The sequence below is a fragment of the Lepisosteus platostomus genome, unplaced genomic scaffold (assembly GCF_059453375.1).
Source record: "Lepisosteus platostomus isolate fLepPlt1 unplaced genomic scaffold, fLepPlt1.hap1 Scaffold_97_H1, whole genome shotgun sequence".
NCBI lineage: Eukaryota > Metazoa > Chordata > Actinopteri > Semionotiformes > Lepisosteidae > Lepisosteus > Lepisosteus platostomus.
In genome coordinates, this window is record NW_028291709.1 from 88,683 (window position 1) to 95,113 (window position 6,431).

General features: G+C 45.3%; 3 non-coding genes across 3 annotated transcripts; 2 read left to right on the forward strand and 1 right to left on the reverse strand.

Annotated features, from left to right (window-relative positions):
* Positions 1-1,587: 1,587 nt before the first annotated feature.
* On the forward strand, positions 1,588-1,658 carry trnag-gcc (transfer RNA glycine (anticodon GCC)). Its single transcript has one exon. It is a non-coding gene; the product is annotated as a tRNA-Gly (tRNA).
* A 422-nt stretch (positions 1,659-2,080) lies between these two features.
* Positions 2,081-2,222, reverse strand: LOC148630397 (U4 spliceosomal RNA). The gene has a single exon (XR_015935203.1). It is a non-coding gene; the product is annotated as a U4 spliceosomal RNA (small nuclear RNA).
* A 653-nt stretch (positions 2,223-2,875) lies between these two features.
* On the forward strand, positions 2,876-2,947 carry trnag-ucc (transfer RNA glycine (anticodon UCC)). Its single transcript has one exon. It is a non-coding gene; the product is annotated as a tRNA-Gly (tRNA).
* Positions 2,948-6,431: the final 3,484 nt, after the last annotated feature.

Consider the following 6,431-nt stretch of genomic DNA (forward strand, 5'->3'; position numbering starts at 1 on the left):
TTGGATCCACAAGTTCTTAACAACTACAGGCCTGTCTCAAAGGTCCCATTTCAATCTAAAAGTCTTGAGAGAATAGTTGTTGCCCAATGTCAATCGTATCTGGATTCAAATAATATACTTGAGAAATTTCAGTCTGGTTTCTGAAACTGCATTAACATGAGTCGTAAATGATATTCTTTTAGCTACTGATGCAGGGAATGCAATAGTGCTAGGTTGCAACAGTGCTAGGAATGCAAACTTTAGGTTGCGCTTCTTCATGCTGCATCATTGGCATGAGTGGAGCTTTTTAAACGTCTGTACTTACTGCGCCCCATAAGAAATCGTTTGTCCCCGTTCAAAAGAGATTGTGCGATGTCCTGCACCATTCGCAAAGCAAACCTTTGACAGTTTGAAAAGAGGAATTTATTCTTCTTCCTGAACGTGCAGTAGTTACAAAGTTGAACGTCTTCACACGATCTGCTACAGTTTTCAGTGGGTGGGCTTTGTCAGATGGCTTGGGAAAACGCACTGTGTTTCGGCTCGGGAAACATCATGAGCAGTGTCCTGCATGTTTTCTGTGTATAGCTGTCTTTTAACGCACACAGAACTCATTCGAAATCCTTGATTTCTCCAATTAACAAGGGTCCCTTAAATGATGACTCAAAGTAACATCTAATCAGATTAGTTTCCTTTGAGCTGGTTCAGAGTTTGCTCAAGAGTTTACCTTTCACAGATGCGCAAAAAAGAATGTTGGGGGTGCATGCTTCAAGGCGCCTTACAGCTGTAGGGAGTGATTCGAGACAATTCCTGGCGTGTGCTCGTTCCCATATACCGTACGCCCCGGGGTGCAGTGCTAGGATGACGTACAATACCGCTTGGGCACGTAACGACGTTATATGCAAGTGCGGGACGTGAGGGTTTTTGTTTGTTCGTTTTGTTTTGCTCTGCTTTGCTTTGTTTTGCTTTCCATCGCGTTGGTAAGAGCGTAAATAGAAAGGTGATTCCTGCGTCTATCACTAACGTAAGAGCTATTTCAAGTGCGACGTGGTGCGGCTTTTCAAATGCTTGTGGGCATTTCTCTGTTGTTGATTCTTTTTTTGTGTGTAACAAAGTGGCATTTTCATGTCCGGACGGGGAGACTTTATCATTCCGACATGAAGCCACCCTTAAGTCCTCTGAGGCTTGTCTGTCTGCAAGGCTTGTATTTTGGAAATGTTTTTTTGAAACGGAGAACGACTTTGAAATAGGCTTCTGCCAGCGCCTCGCGATCCAGGTAAGATTGTAGCAAGAATGCAGCGGCGGTGGGGCTTTCTGTAGTCATGGCCGGTTGGTTAAGGCGATGGACTAGAAATCCATTGGGGTCTCCCCGCGCAGGTTCGAATCCTGCCGACTACGTTGTCCGCCTCCAGTCGGTGTGTTTCGGCGCAAGCAAAGAAGCGCGCCTCTTTGCTGTTCCTGGTGGTTTTAAAACACCCAATCGCTTGTACCCGCTGCCTTGGAAATAAGTTCTTCAGCGTCCGCGAATGGCATTTTGCAGCTGGAAGCAGATGTCAACGCGTTTTGCACAGAGCACCAAAAAAGCGTCTTTTTTGAAGGCCCGGGTATTGAGCATTGGTGGTTCAGTGGTAGAATTTTCGCCTGCCACGCGGGAGGCTCGGGTTCGATTCCCGGCCAATACAGTGGCTTTTGCAGCGAGCGGCTCCATCACTTGCATCCCCTTGCAACTCGCAACTGAAAACCCACTGAAGCTAAGCAGGTGTGAGCCAGGTCAGTACCCGGATGAGGGTGAGCTACAGGGAAACGATTTCTTATGGGGCGCAGTAAGTACAGACGTTTAAAAAGCTCCATTCATGCCGACGATGTAGCATGAAGAAGTGCAACCTAACGTTTGACAGACAAAAGCCGGGCGCCGCTACGAGCAATATGAAATCAAACTGACAGCACACAGCGTTTCGCGCTGACTCAAAAGTGATCTCGACAGACGCTGTTCTCTGCATAACGCTGAAAGAGCTAAAGAGCGTTTCTGTTGAGACGTAACAAGCTCGTTTCTTTCTACCATGATGTCACCATGACCAAATCTGTCTTTAAACACCTTGCTCAGTCTCTGACGAGACTGTCAAAAATCGCTTTCGCCGATTGTATTTCAAACCGGCGGAAGCGGGGTATTGGGAAAAGTTTTCAACTAGCAATAATCGCACCTTGGCTAAACCTCACAGGCTACGATACTGCCACTGCGCAAAGCTGACGGTTGCCAGGCAACCGCGGGGATCCTATGGAAATCGTTATCGATCGTCTCATGGCATGTCCTTGCGGTAACGCTTCATATTTGTCGTCTTCTTCTTCTTCTAGCTTGAGGTTTTGAAGAATTTCATGACAGACAAGGGCTCCGTTGGGAACAAAGGGAGTTGTGAGAAAACCGTTGCTTATTTTCAGCAGCAGAAATACAACCCTTTAAATACAAGATGACAGAACAATGACGAAGGGCATGCCGGGAGGAACTCATGCACTACTGAGGAAAGGGGGCGGGCACGTACAGTTCACATTCAAGCCACAAGTACTCTTCTCGGATGTTACACAAACAAATCCTAACGTCTTGAAAGCATTGCAGCATGTTTGTGTCCCACTTCCCGTGGCTGCAGGACGACTGACACGAACGGACAAACACAATCTGTGGCGTTTAGCGTGACATAGTCTTGCAGGCATCGTGCTGTCTCACTGCAATACTATACCGCTGGAAGAAACAGTCCATCTGGCCATGAAACTCATTTGAACGTCTAGCTACAGCAACTAACAATATCATGATTTATTCAGGATGTGTGGAATCAGCACGTCCCGGAGACAGCTTCCGAAATCGTGAGCATTCTCTGGTGGTGTCCTGCAGGGCTCCTGTGGGCGTGCGTTGGTGGTATAGTGGTGAGCATAGCTGCCTTCCAAGCAGTTGACCCGGGTTCGATTCCCGGCCGACGCAGTGGCGATTGGTTTTAAATGCTGTCATGAGCCTTGGATTGTGACTAGCAAAGCGAAGCCTTTTGAAAGAGCTAAAGCACTGCAAAACGGAATTGAAGGAGAATCTTACAGGGGATTCTGAGCGGTGTCTGCATGCACGCAGTCCGATACAGGTGCTGAAAGCTTGAGCTACTCTCAATGTCATGCTGCCTTTCCCCGGAGTAAATCTGTTACATTGAAAGAATGCTTCTGGCAGGTTCAAAAAGGGACCCTTGTTAATTGGAGAAATCAATGATTTCGAATGAATTCTGTATGCGTTAAAAGACAGCTATACACAGAAAACATGCAGGACACTGCTCATGATGTTTCCCGAGCCGAAACACTGCATTTTTCCAAGCCATCTGACAAAGCCCGCCCACTGAAAACTTCAGCAGATCGTGTAAAGACGTTCAACTTTGTAACTACTGCACGCACAGGAAGCAGAATAAATTCCTCTTTTCAAACTGTCAAAGGTTTGCTTTGCAAACCCCACAGGACATCGCACAATCTCTTTTGAACAGGGACAAACGATTTCTTATGGGGCGCAGTAAGTACTGTTACTGTCACTGCTCGATACCGACGTTGGCCTACTATACCATGTTCAGCCACCGCTAGAAAATTTACAGCTCTAGCACCGGAGCAAACGACAGGAGGGCCAACATCGAACAGGCACACGTGTCAGACATGGAGAGCGATGAGAATGGGAACCCATGCCTGCAGAGCACAATGGATTAGCAGTCCATCGCCTTAACCACTCAGCCACCTTGTCGACGAAACTGGGCTGTCCGGACATGGGTTGGCGCGCTCCAGATGATCTTTTTCTTTTTTTTCCCTCGTACTCGAGGGTCATTTTCCTGTTCCACATGCGATTTCAACATTTTCCTTGGGAGATGTCAAGCCAGCAAGCCACTGCTGTGGTTCAGTGGCCAGTGTGGAGTTCAGTGGCCCTGTTGTACACAGAAAGCACATTGAGCTCCTTGGACATGAAAAGTTCCAGATAAAAGCCATTTGTCATCCTTTCTCTTGGTGTCGATGTTGCTATTGTATGTAAATGTGGCAACTTGCTCAGCGAGCAGGCGGAGCACACACCGAATGCAGATGTGTCTGAGTGGTGTGTCCAAGTGGCTGCAAAAGGACAGTGCTCCTGGGGCTCCGTGGCTTAGTTGGTTGAAGTGCCTGCCTAGTAAACAGGAGATCCTGGGTTCAAATCTCAGCGGTGCTTTCTTTGTTCTGTCTTCTCAAACAGAACTGGTCCTTATGGACAACCGCCTACGGCTAGACTTGCAAGTATTCATTTCCAATCTTTAACGCGACTTGTTTTTCTTAAAATGGATGCAACTTGCAAAACATGAAATACAAACCTTGCTAATCAGCGCTAGCGGCTAGCAAAAAAAAAGAAGTCAGCAATGTTTTTTTTCTTTAACCTTAACCCTGCTAACGGAGACGAGTTAATCGACCGAGTCTATGCAGCTTAAACGGTGCGCAAGTCGGGTTCTTAGCTGAAAGGGTGGTAAATCACGCTCACCCCAGTCCTTAATCTTTTAAAGAGGATACAAAATTGAACCTAGTCGCCACATCACATACATCCTGTTCAATGATAAAAAGGTAACATCTATCCTCGCTCCAGAGTAAATCTCACGTTGAGGGCATCTTTTTTTTCACTTTACCGTGCGTCGGGCTCGGCTGCACAGAGGAGAGAGCAGAGCAATGAGGTCACGGGGACGGGGGAGTCACACGCTGGCGGTTTGAATACGCGGAAGATCACTGAGGGATCCACAGTATGTGGACCCTCCGTGCGCCATCAGTCCGCACTCCGGACTCTGAATCCTGCCATCCGAGTTAAGATCTCGGCGGAACCTGAGGCGCAGTTCCTTCTTAAAACGTAATCTGGTGAGCATTTCTAGAATCGTACTTGTATAGATGCAGCCTTTAATGTGTTGCTAGGTTAAAATTGATGACTTCTTGTATTTCAGTAGGCAACTGCCCTCTTGATTTCGGATTTAATTTCTTTATTACAGGGACGCTTTTATGAAGACAGAGTCATGCTCAGGTACTTTGCTTGATGGAGGAAGCTCATTTCGGACTCTGTGATCTGCTCACCTGGAAAGGTCTGCTGTACTACTACAAGAGAGAAGTAGGGTCTGGAAGAAGGGACAATTTTATGATGCTTTGGAAGATAATGTTTTTTTTTCTTATACTGAAAATGAAAGGTAGTTGTTTCTATATGGACTCAGTCTTTGGAAATTGTGTATATATATATTTCAGTGATCCCTCAGCCATTCCTTCTGTATTGTAATTCAATTTCTCTTTTAAAATTCCTTTCCCACTTCTAGGACCTGCAGTTGCTGAACTCCACAATGGCTTCTATTGGAAAGTCTGTGACTGAGACCAAGTAAGTGTTGACTTTTTTATGAAACCATTATTTATTTTGGAGCAATGAGCAATTCTTATATAAATGCAATAAAATCATTATGCTCAAACTATGAGAGAGAAAATTAAGGATAATTTAAGAAATCAGTCTTAGCTTGTTTCTATACACAGATGGTATTATTTATTTTCAAAGGAAACCCGCGAGGATTCCTCTGGTGTGCAAGATGTGCCTGAATACTTTTGATCAGCTTCCTGCTCACTTGAAGAGGGCGTGTATGAAGCACGCCACGGCAGAAGAGATCAGGATGGCCTCTCAACAGGCGAGGGAGGACATGATGAATCACCTGAAGAACGGGGTCATCGTGGATTACCACAGAATAGAGATCGTGTCTGGTGAGGCAAACAGGATAGTGGTTTTAAGACTGCTAGAGTCCTTGGGCCTTTTTGTACATGGGAAGCCTGAAGACACATTGGCAAGGTGAGATATTTTTAATCTGTAAGGCTTCTGTAGTTTCTTTTTGAAATCATTGTTACAACATATTATGTAAAAGCATGTTGAAAAGAATCTACCTGCATTCCAGCGGCCCTGAACAAGAGGCCGCTGTCCAGGAGGAAGAGATGCCAGAGGCTGCTCTAGAAACTGAAACAGAAGCGGATAAGGAAGGGGAAGATGTGAGCTCTGAAGAATTCTATCAGCAGTAAGACTTTTTATTTTTCAGATGTATCTATTTTTTACTAAAATTCTTATTTGTCTTATAGGTATAAAATGTTTAAACCGGTGTTTTATATCCTTACAGGCCCTGAGTAGTTAAAAAGTATCAGCAGGCTCTCCGGAAGAGAGTGGCTCAAGCTGGACTCTATAGAAAGCACTCCCTGGATGCTCCTCTCCTGATTGGATTCAAACAGTACCTTACCAAGGATCTGGGAGTGGCAAATTATTCTCAGGAGGTATTTATTTTTTAAAGGCATTTAAAATTAAGCAATGGTATCTTCATTGTAAATGTTTTTATTTCTTAGCTTAAAATTCACCAATGTGAAATGATGTCAGCCATAAACATCATGACTCTATTGACTCAGGAGCCAATGGTGTGTCGTTA